This window comes from Muntiacus reevesi, chromosome 17 (genome assembly GCF_963930625.1).
Source record: "Muntiacus reevesi chromosome 17, mMunRee1.1, whole genome shotgun sequence".
Lineage (NCBI taxonomy): Eukaryota > Metazoa > Chordata > Mammalia > Artiodactyla > Cervidae > Muntiacus > Muntiacus reevesi.
In genome coordinates, this window is record NC_089265.1 from 104,521 (window position 1) to 116,503 (window position 11,983).

The following is an 11,983-nucleotide window of genomic DNA, read 5'->3' on the forward strand; positions in this document are numbered from 1 at the left end:
AACTCTGCTTTTTCTATTTGCCTGTATTTCTCTTGCAAGATTATTTCCTCTTTCAAGATAAATTTACTTTCAGAAGCTATTTGAGTTACATCTTAGAGTTATAATTGCCTAAGTTGGAAATATTATAGAGAAATGGGCTCCTTTAATTCCAAAATAGTTTCCCCCAAACACAATACGGTAAACACCATGTAGCACGTCTTCCCTTAATTTCTTAGAAAATTCACCCACACAATCTGCATTACTATATAAAACAATGTTTTCAATTATCTGAAATAGAAGCACTTATACCTTCATTCAGCTAATCATCTGGTAAATACACTATATGAATAGACAAAATACCTAGATTTTTTCCTCTCATTCTGTTGTTTATTTCATCATTCCCTAGGATCCCAGGCTCACACTGATAAAATAAGAGTTTAGGTAATCTCTGAAGATCTCCCCAGATTCCAATAATGTATGACTTCTGATTCTCCATTAATTTAGGGAAGATATCTGTCTACCTCTCTCCTGCCTTCCCTTCTCTGCTTGATTCATTGAGACTATAAAAAATAAAAACTACAGTATCAGCAAGTGGTTATTTCATTACGGTTCTGGTGCCTCAGTTTACTTCTCTGTAAAACTGAAGTTAAGATAATATCTCTTTATATGTGATTTTTTTAATAAAAAAATTACTAAATATGAAATTTCTTAAAGCATATCTGGAAAGTACTATACATTCAATAATTATTGGCCATCCTCTACAATTACTAAGGACTTCCCTGGTGGCTCTGATGGTAAAAATATGCTTGCAATGAAGGAGACCAGGGTTCAGTCCCTGGGTTGGGAAGAGCTCCTGGAGAAGGGAATGGCTACCCGCTTCAATAAATAATTTTGCTTGGAGAATTCCATGAACAGAGAAGCCTGGTGGGCTATAGTCCGTGGAGTCACAAAGAGTCAGACCCAACTGAGCTAATAACACACAATTACTAAAAACAAGTTCAAAGCTCCAGAGAAAATGTAAGTACACCAGCTCAGGAATTGCATCTTGTACTATCCTTCTCTGAACAATACAGGAAATATTATTAATATTAATATCATAAACTTTGGAGATAGACCCCAGTTCAGCACACAGCTCAGATACTCAAATTCAAGAGTCTTCACCTCTTTTAATACTTTGTCCTTCTTCCTTAAAATAAGCATGCAGTGCTTAATTTACAGGACTATTGTGGAATGTAAATAAGCTTACATATACAGAATTTGATGCTCAAAAACATGCTAGTTTCACCTCCTTCCTCTTGAAACCCCCATAGTGTTATAAATTTAGGTCCTTACACTGTTCAAGTAGTAGTAGATTCTAGCAATTAAGGTTATGAGTTCTGGACCTACATAGAATGTGATACCAGCTCCAAAATTCTCTTGAAGCATAATCACAGACAAAATATGTAACCTCAACTTTTCATCTATAAAATGAGCAATACTGTAATTAACTCTGAGATCTGCTATAAAGATGTGTTAAGTTCAGTTATGTAACAGTATAGGACTCAAAGAGTCGGACACGACTGAGCAACTCTCACTAGGACAGAAAGTGAAAGTGAAAGTCACTCAGTCATGCCCCACTCTTTGTGACACCATGAACTGTACAGTCCATGGAATTTTCCAGGCCAGAATACTGGAGTGGGTAGCCGGTCCCTTCTCCAGGGGACCTTCCCAACACAGGGATCGAACCCAGGTCTCCCGCATTGCCGGTGGACTCTTTACCAGCTGAGCCACCAGGGAAGCCCTTAGGACAGACACTGGTATATATTAAGAAAAACCGTTTAGTAAACATTCATTGTCATTGACATCATGTCTGTCATATCAATGGGTATATTGTATTATTCTGACTATATATTTTGAGCTTATTTAAAATATGTAATATTGTAACATGGGATAAAGATAGATAAATAAGACATAGCATAGTTTCCCTACCATAAACAATCTGTTCTTCCTTACCTGAAGGCTGTAGTTGCTCACTTCAGAGAAACATTTTATCATTAAGCAAAATCTTTCTCTCTGGTCTGGATTGAGCTGACTTCCCCACATTTCTGAAGATAAATGTTCTGCTTATTTCAGTCAGTTAATACTTTTGTTTTCTTCCTTTTCAACTAATTAACCCTACCCAAATTAGAAAGATGTTTGTATTTCCCTTTGATAATTTTTCTTCATTTCAAAAAATAGATTAGCTAAACATAGGAAAAAGAAGTCTACCACTTAAAGACTATCCATTCAAGTAGGTTGTTTGAAAATTTCATCATTCATTTTTGCTTCTGCATTATTTTAGAAGCATACTGGTGTTTTGATTTGATTTGATTTTTTTTTTTTTTAATATTCAGTTCCTTCACAGCAATACTGTCCACTTATCTACTGGACCAGTCCATTCTTCTTCATATTCAACTTTTTTCCATCATGGAATCCAAAAGGCTAACTGTATGGTCAAATTTACGAAATATTAAAAGATAAGTAAATCTAGTAATGTTTTGATAGCTGATGAGAGATATAGCACTGATAACTTTAAGAGCTCATGTGCAAATCACAATTCATATTAGCTGAAGCCAGAACATTTCCCCAAGTAGTAAAAGTAGCATTTTAAAGATTCTGGAATTTTTCAAAGTTTGGTTAGAATGCTTAGATCATAAATACAATCAGACTGATTTAAATATTCACTTTAAGGAAAGTCACTAGTATAATTAGGAACTGGATTTAACTTACCAGCTACTTAACTCATCAGACAGATGTCTTATAAGATGAGACTTCACACCTAAAATAAAGTCAGAATTTTTAAAACTACCATTTCCATGCAGCAATCCATCTCTAATTGCATAAAATCTTACAAGAGAACTCATGAGTTCTACTGATAGGGACATATTTGGCAAATTGAACTAACTTTGAGATACTTTTAGCATGTGGTTTTTCCATTTCTAAAAAATAAGTATGTCTCTTTGATATTTTGCCTTTGCCTCTATAGAAAAGTTATATATATATGTGTGTGTGTGTGTGTGTGTGTGTGTGTGTGTGTGTATACACACATATATATGTATATATATATGATATATTATTTTTTATGTTGAATTGGCATTCAAGGAGAATTCTGAAAAAATGTTTAATATAGAATATGTCTCAATATTTCTGAAGATTTAGAAGTTTCCCATCAGTATACTTTGCCAAAGATATAAACCATAGCTTGAGTTTCTCAATTTCTACCTAATAAATAAATATGCCAAAGTCCTTAATTGCAATTCCCTATTGCATCAACATCCAAGGCACTATGATTAAACATGTGATGTGGAAACAATAGATATGTAGTATATAAAGCCCATTTGTCAGGACAGGGCAGAATCAGTTAGCTGAACGAGGTTGAAGTGAGCTGCCACGGGAAATAATGAGAGCCCTACAGTCAGAATTAAAAGTACAGAGAATAAACCCAGGATTTAAGATTGAATTTTCCTTTTGGGGGAAAAATTTTTTTTAGGGTGTTATAATTTCTAGGTGATGACTGGAAAAGTCTCCTATGCTTCAGAGTGGTTTTTGTTTGTTTGGATTGTTGGTTGGTTGGTTTCTTTGGGGAGTGGAAGCTCACATGACCCCATGGGTTCTCTTGCCAGATGTGCAGATAATTTCCTAATTTATCATCGTATGGCTAACTCCTTACTAAAAAGATGTGCTTTTCCAATTGAATTTTCCATATGTATTTTGTATAAAATTTATTTTAAAGAGAACTATAACAAAAATATAAAATGGTCTCATAAATTCATTCATATGAAAATATTTACTATTTTCTACTTCTAAAAGGTCTGCCTTGGATAAACCTTACTATGGGGAATGCATTTGCTGTTGTTTAGTTGCTAAGTCATGTCCAAATCTCTTGCAACCCCATGGAATGTAGCCCACCAGACTCCTCTGTCCATGAGATTTTGCAGGCAAGAATACTGGAGTGGGTTACATTTCCTTCTCCAAGGGAATTTATTGAGCCAAGGATGAAACTCACATCTCCTGCATTGGCAGGTGGGTTCTTTACAACAGAGCCACCAGGAAAACACTAGAAAATGCTTTGTGATGAACAAAACAGATCTTTGCCCTCAGGGAGTCTGGAGACAAAAGAAGGGATTGGAAGAATGAATATTGTCAAAATGACTATACTACCCACAGCAATCTATAGATTCAAGGCAATCCCTATCAAGCTACCAATGGTAATTTTCACAGAACTAGAACAAATAATTTCACAATTTCTATGGAAACACAAAAAACTTCAAATAGCCAAAGTAACCTTGAGAAAGAAGAATGGAACTGGAGGAATCAACCTGCCTGACTTCAGACTATACTACAAAGCCACAGTCATCAAGACAGCATGGTACTGGCACAAAGACAGAAATATAGATCAATGGAACAGAATAGAAAGCCCAGAGATAAATCCATGAACCTATGGACACCTTATCTTCAACAAAGGAAGCAAGAGTATACAATAAAAAAAGACAACCTCTTTAACAAGTGGTGCTGGGAAAACTGGTCAACCACTTGTAAAAGAATGAAACTAGAACACTTTCTAACACCATACACAAAAATAAACTCAAAATGGATTAAAGATCTAAATGTAAGAACAGAAACTATAAAACTCCTAGAGGAGAACATAGGCAAAACACTCTCCGACATAAATCACAGCAGGATCCTCTATGACCCACCTCCCAGAATATTGGAAAGAAAAGCAAAAATTAACAAGTGGGACCTAATGAAACTTAAAAGCTTTTGCACAACAAAGGAAACTATAAGCAAGGTGAAAAGTCAGCCCTCAGATTGGGAGAAAATAATCGCAAACGAAGCAACAGATAAAGGATTAATCTCAAAAATATACAAGCAACTCCTGCAGCTCAATTCCAGAAAAATAAATGACCCAATCAAAAAATGGGCCAAAGAACTAGACAGACATTTCTCCAAAGAAGACATACAGATGGCTAACAAACACATGAAAAGATGCTCAACATCACTCATTATCAGAGAAATGCAAATCAAAACCACAATGAGGTACCATTACACGCCAGTCAAGATGGCTGCTATCCAAAAGTCTACAAGCAATAAATGCTGGAGAGGGTGTGGAGAAAAGGGAACCCTCTTACACTGTTGGTGGGAATGCAAACTAGTACAGCCACTATGGAGAACAGTGTGGAGATTCCTTAAAAAACTGGAAATAGAACTGCCATATGACCCAGCAATCCCACTTCTGGGCATACACACCGAGGAAACCAGATCTGAAAGAGACACGTGCACCCCAATGTTCATCACAGCACTATTTATAATAGCCAGGACATGGAAGCAACCTAGATGCCCATCAGCAGATGAATGGATAAGGGAGCTCTGGTACACATACACCATGGAATATTACTTAGCCATTAAAAAGAATTCATTTGAATCAGTTCTAATGAGATGGATGAAACTGGAGCCCATTATACAGAGTGAAGTAAGCCAGAAAGATAAAGACCAATATAGTATACTAACGCATATATATGGAATTTAGAAATATGGTGATGATAACCCTTTATTCAAAACAGAAAAAGAGACACAGATGTACAGAACAGACTTTTGGACTCTGTGGGAGAAGGTGAGGGTGGGATGATCTGAGAGAACAGCATCAAGACATGTATATTATCAAGGGTGAAACAGATCACCAGCCCAGGTTGGATGCATGAGACAAGTGCTTGGGCCTGGTGCACTGGGAAGACCCAGAGGGATCGGGTAGAGAGGGAAGTGGGAGGGGGGGATCGGGATGGGCAATGCATGTAAATCCATGACTGATTCATGTCAATGTATGACAAAAACCACTACAATATTGTAGAGTAATTAGCCTCCAACTAATAAAAATAAATGGAAAATAAATTAAACAAATAAAAATAAAAAATAAATTGCAGGTCTAAAAAAAAGGAGACAGACATTGAAATAAACAAAAAACCAAGCAAATGTATAATTATAAATAGTATATTTTAAATAAATGAAAAGGAAGCTGTGGATCTTTTTTTAAATTTATATGAGTTTTACTCAATTGTAAATCTTTGAATTTTTATGTTATACAGATATTCATTATTTAGTTGTCTCTTGAATTTTACTTTATGTAATCTATAAGACGATTGTATTTTCTCATCCATTTTGTACCTGAAAATGTTGTATTTATATTTGTTCAAAAGCTGAAATCATACAACTGAATTCATCTTTTAAAAATCGTACTTTATCTTTATTGTTTGTCTGAAAGCTTCTAAGATCTTTTCATGTATCACTGAATTTTTTAAACAGTTAGTGGGTATCTGTGAATGGATCTATTTCTATAGTTTCTTTAAAGCTTATCATTTGTCAAATGATGCATTTTAAGAGAGAACATATTTGTGTTTTTATACCTATGTTGAATGAACATGTCAAAGATTCCATTGAACTTACAATTAATATTTAATGTAGAAATCACTAAGATGTTACCCTTGGTTCAGACAACAGTTCCCCATATATTTATAGTCAGTAGAGTGTGCTAAAATAAATTTATAAGTTGATGCAAAACTAGCCAAATATACAAAGGCCTATCATTAGTTGCATTTCATGTGACACAATTTGAATTTCTATGACCAGACATTGTTAGCATTGATATTATTTGGTGTGAGTCAACTTCTCTATTTTGACTTGTAAAATATTTTAGCCAAAGTTAATGAAAGGTGGATAATAACATGAATGCAAGAACTGGTAAGGTCACTCACTCAATTACAAAGAATCTCATCATGATTTCTTGACATTTTACATGCTATTAATGATCCAGCTAGAGAGAGGAATATGGTTGATGTTCTTGAGAAGCTGAGAAGGGAGGAGGTCAAAGTGCAAAAGTGAAGGAATTCCCTAGTTAATGATTGATATTGACAATGACATGTTTGCTTATTTTATTAAACTACAGTCTATTTAAAATATCATGCTGGTTTTAGGTATATAACCATGTGATTCAATTCATATATATGTGTGTGTATATGCATGTGTATTTTCCATCTCATTACTTTTCATTATAGGTTATTACAAGATATTAAGTATAGTTCCCTGTGCTATACAATAGATCATTGTTGTTTATCTATTTTATATTTTGTAGTCTGTATCTGTTAATCCCAAACTCCTAATTAATCCCTCCCCTCCCCTTTTCCTTTTGATAACCATAAATTTGTTTTCTTCAACTGTGAGTCTGTTTCTGTTTTGTAAATAAGTCCATCTGTGTAATTTTTTCTTTTAGACTCCACATATAAGTTATTGCATATATTTGGTTTTCTCTGTCTGACTTACTTTACTTAGTAAGATAATTTCTTGGTCCATCCATGTTGCTGCAGTCTCCAATTATTTTAGTAATCCGTATTCACAACTTTTATTCCAAGAGTAAAAATAAAACAGAAACATTTGTGTTAATTTTTGAAGTTTTATTGTTCAATAATACAAGTCTGGTTGGTTGGAGGATAGGGCTTCTGAAGCAGAGGGAAAGCAGAGGGCTGGCTGGTCTTCTGATCAATGATCCTGCTTATTTCACACCAGAAGGTGATCTTTCACTTTCCTGCTCTCTTATGTTCTCTGACGTGTATACTGTGCCTGCCCTATCCAGGAGTTTTCAGATAGCTGTCAAGAGCTAGGTTTAAAACAACAAGCAAATATGTTAGGATATTTTTGCAAGAATTTCTAGCACATATTTTTAGGTTTATTTGCTAGGCATTTTATTTTTTTTCCATTTATTTTTACACACCAGAGCTCCCTTATCCATTCATCTGCTGATGGGCATCTAGGTTGCTTCCATGTCCTGGCTATTATAAATAGTGCTGTGATGAACATTGGGGTGCACGTGTCTCTTTCAGATCTGGTTTCCTCGGTGTGTATGCCCAGAAGTGGGATTGCTGGGTCATATGGCAGTTCTATTTCCAGTTTTTTAAGGAATCTCCACACTGTTCTCCATAGTGGCTGTACTAGTTTGCATTCCCACCAACAGTGTAAGAGGGTTCCCTTTTCTCCACACCCTCTCCAGCATTTATTGCTTGTAGACTTTTGGATAGCAGCCATCTTGACTGGCGTGTAATGGTACCTCATTGTGGTTTTGATTTGCATTTCTCTGATAATGAGTGATGTTGAGCATCTTTTCATGTGTTTGTTAGCCATCTGTATGTCTTCTTTGGAGAAATGTCTGTCTAGTTCTTTGGCCCATTTTTTGATTGGGTCATTTATTTTTCTGGAATTGAGCTGCAGGAGTTGCTTGTATATTTTTGAGATTAATCCTTTATCTGTTGCTTCGTTTGCGATTATTTTCTCCCAATCTGAGGGCTGACTTTTCACCTTGCTTATAGTTTCCTTTGTTGTGCAAAAGCTTTTAAGTTTCATTAGGTCCCACTTGTTAATTTTTGCTTTTCTTTCCAATATTCTGGGAGGTGGGTCATAGAGGATCCTGCTGTGATTTATGTCGGAGAGTGTTTTGCCTATGTTCTCCTCTAGGAGTTTTATAGTTTCTGTTCTTACATTTAGATCTTTAATCCATTTTGAGTTTATTTTTGTGTATGGTGTTAGAAAGTGTTCTAGTTTCATTCTTTTACAAGTGGTTGACCAGTTTTCCCAGCACCACTTGTTAAAGAGGTTGTCTTTTTTCCATTGTATATCCTTGTTGCATGTCATCCTTGTGCAGGGGCCATGCTAATCTTCTCTGTATCATTCCAATATTAGTATATGTGCTGCCAAAGTGAGCACTTGCTAGGCATTTTAAACTGAGTCACAGAACTATGCTGTTTTTCTTTTTGTATTGTGCACCTAGAATTCTCAACACTGACAACTCATTTTGTATCTAGCATGGCTCTCTCTACAACTTGAAAACAAATTCCCATGCAAGCAAATCAAACCCAGGTCTCCCACATTGCAAGTGGATTCTTTACTGTCTGAGCCACCAGCGAAGCCTAGTCAGAACATGACATTAATACGAGTCCCATTCTCACACCCCCACTGCTCCAAAGGAAAGTTATTATCAGAATGGTTACATTTCTGATGCATAACAGGAGACTGGGCAATAAAACAGCTCATACTAATTGAGTACTTACTGTGTGACCAAGCAGTGTTTCAGTCCCACACATATCCTCACAAGACTGTGTGTTGGGCTATTATTATCCCTTGATGGATCATCTGTTGAGCATATGTCCCAGTCTTCATAGTTAGTAAGCAATTCTGGGTCCAGAACACATGCCCATCAGAAATATACACTATCAGGTGCCAGAATTATCCAGAGTTGCAGTTCACATTTACACTGACAGAGTTGGAAGAGACAGTTCCTTAGAACAAAAGAAAAGAGTACTGATATTGGACACATAAGAAGCTCCAAATGTCACTGGCTACAAAATTATCAGAGTAGAAGCTATATTTTTAAGAAATATAGTTGCAGGTCCAAAATTTGGTCATTTAGAATATTCTTTAAACAATGCAAGTAAATGTTAGAATTATCTTCTAAATCATTGCTACCTGGAATTGGCTTTATTGATTAAAGTCACATACAAGAATGGGCTGTATGGGTTCTCAGTGTTGATTTGTATTACATGACACCTTGGATAGTCTACTGCTAAATATCTAATTTACTACACAGCCAAAAGATCAGAGGGGAAGAGGAGATGTAAATAAGAAAGCTAGAAAGGGCACAGCAGAGAGTTTGGATAAATCTAGGGAGTTGTACGCTTTTGCTCATATTTGAATCTATATGTTGCTAAAACAAAACAAAAGACATGGGCAAGTATTATACATTTTAAAGTTTTTAGGGTATAAAATTCATATATTCAACAAGTTCAGCAGTGAAAATCAGAGGTAAGTTTTAGTTCATATCCTTTCTTACTGTGATATGGCACCAGAGTTTCTTTATGGCATTCTTCATCTCTATATTTCTCAGCGTGTAGATTAGAGGGTTGAACATGGGAGCAATGATAGTATAAAAAAGAGAGAACACTCTGTCTTCTGGTAAGTAGTTGCTGATTGAATGTAAATGAAGAATAAAGGAGAGATAAAGAGGACCACCACAGTGACGTGGGAACTGCAAGTGGAGAGAGCTTTGCTGTGATTCTCTACAGAGTAGGACCTGACAGTGTGTAAAATCACTGCATAGAATCTCAGCAAGACCACAAAAGTCACCAGGCCCATGAGGCCCGAATTGGCGATGACAAGGAGACCGATTCTGGTGGTGTCAGTGCAGGCCAGTTTCAGTGAAGGATACACATCGCAGAAGTAATGATCTATTTCGTTGGGGCTGCAGTAGTGTAAAAAGATGGCCAGGAGAAACTGACCGAAGGAAGGCAGGAAGCCCCCAGCGCCAGAAGCAGTGATCATGGCCCCACACTTCTGTCTGGACATGATCAGAGTGTAGCACAGAGACTTGCAGATGGTCACATAGCGATCAAAGGCCATCCCTGTGAGGATGAAGACCTCGATCCTCCCAAAGAAGTGCATGGTGAAGAGCTGTGTCATGCAGCCATGGTAGGAAATGGTCTTCTTTCCTGCCAGTAAGTCAGCGATCAACTTGGGGGTCACAGTGGAGGTGTAACAAATGTCTGCCTCTCTGAGGGAGAGGTGACTCAGAAAGAAATTTATCGGCTGCTTCATAAGTTGACTGGAGGCGATAGAAATCATGACAAGTAGGTTTCTGATCAGAATTCCAATGTAACAAAGTAAGAACAGTAAAAAACAGAGAATTTCAATTTCCTTTTTCTGAGAAAGTCCTAAGAGAATAAATTTTGTGATGTTATTCCTATTTTCCATGACTCAGAGCAATTTGTAGCCACCTGCAGTTAGTTATCAATCTTTATAAGTATACAAATATTATGATGCATATTATTCCTTGTCATCAGTTCAGTTCAGTCACTCAGTTTGTGTCTGATCCAACTCTGCGACCCCATGGACTGCAGCATGGGGCATTTTATAATGGAAAGCCTTCAAAACTTGAAGAAAAAGATTTGGTTTTTATTTTGAAAGATTTTCCTTAAGTTCTTTTAGTCCCTATCTGGAAAATATTAATTCCTCATAAACAACTTTGATACCTGATTTGAAAGCTAACACTGTAGAATGCAGTATATTTACATAACCACTCTATTAGCATGTATTATCAACCATAACTGGATATTATGCCCTGGTAGAATTCAAGAAATGGTACTGTAGAAAAAAAATCAGTCATCTCTTTCCTATTCTCACTATTAGTTATTGAGAAAATAGACATAGAATGAAACCCTGAGAGAAAATAAAAAAGCACAAATATATGAGATATAATATGTGGATAATATTATATGTGAAAAATTTCCTTCCATCCATCCTAGATGGAAATGTGATAAATAGAGAAAAAATCAACAAATTTGGAATCATGAGGTATATATACATGGCCAAAATCAGCTATATCTATCTTGTGCCTAATTTACAAGTGTGCTTAATTTACTGATAAAATATTATATTTTATAGTCAAACAAAAGGATAACAAGCAAAGTGTAATTGCCTCTAGTATTTCAAAATGTGTCATCTCAAACGTTAAAAATATGTGTTTTAGATATTCAGTAAGGCATTTGAGGATACTATTAAGTTTCACTTGAATTTTAGTCTCCCAAAGTGTCTTATTCACTTGCATAAATTGGTTTCTTTCTAACGATGTACTCAAACTGTTCAACTCCTATGTTTAATTCTTTCTGTTTCTATATCACATGTCTTAGTATCTCAGGCTGGCTTTTCTCTCTTTCATTTCTATTATTTTTACCTCCTTTGCCTCCTAGTCACTGCTATAAAATAATGTAAGACCAGCTCTAATAAGGTATTTATAACTATTACACCTTTGAATAAACCAATTCCTTTCTACTGGTAGAAGTTCAAGAAGCATAGACTAGGGAAAATTACTGAGACCTAATCATTCCACTAAATCATACCAAAATTCTCTACTTCAGCTATTTAAAACACAGGACCTTAGTATTTAAAATATTTT

The 11,983-nt window shown here is 35.8% G+C and overlaps 2 pseudogenes; both read right to left on the reverse strand.

Moving 5' to 3' along the window:
• Window positions 1–8,625: 8,625 nt before the first annotated feature.
• Window positions 8,626–8,742, reverse strand: LOC136148779 (U6 spliceosomal RNA; annotated as a pseudogene).
• A 1,102-nt stretch (window positions 8,743–9,844) lies between these two features.
• LOC136148729 (olfactory receptor 4P4-like) lies at window positions 9,845–10,782 on the reverse strand (annotated as a pseudogene).
• Between the last annotated feature and the right edge of the window lie 1,201 nt (window positions 10,783–11,983).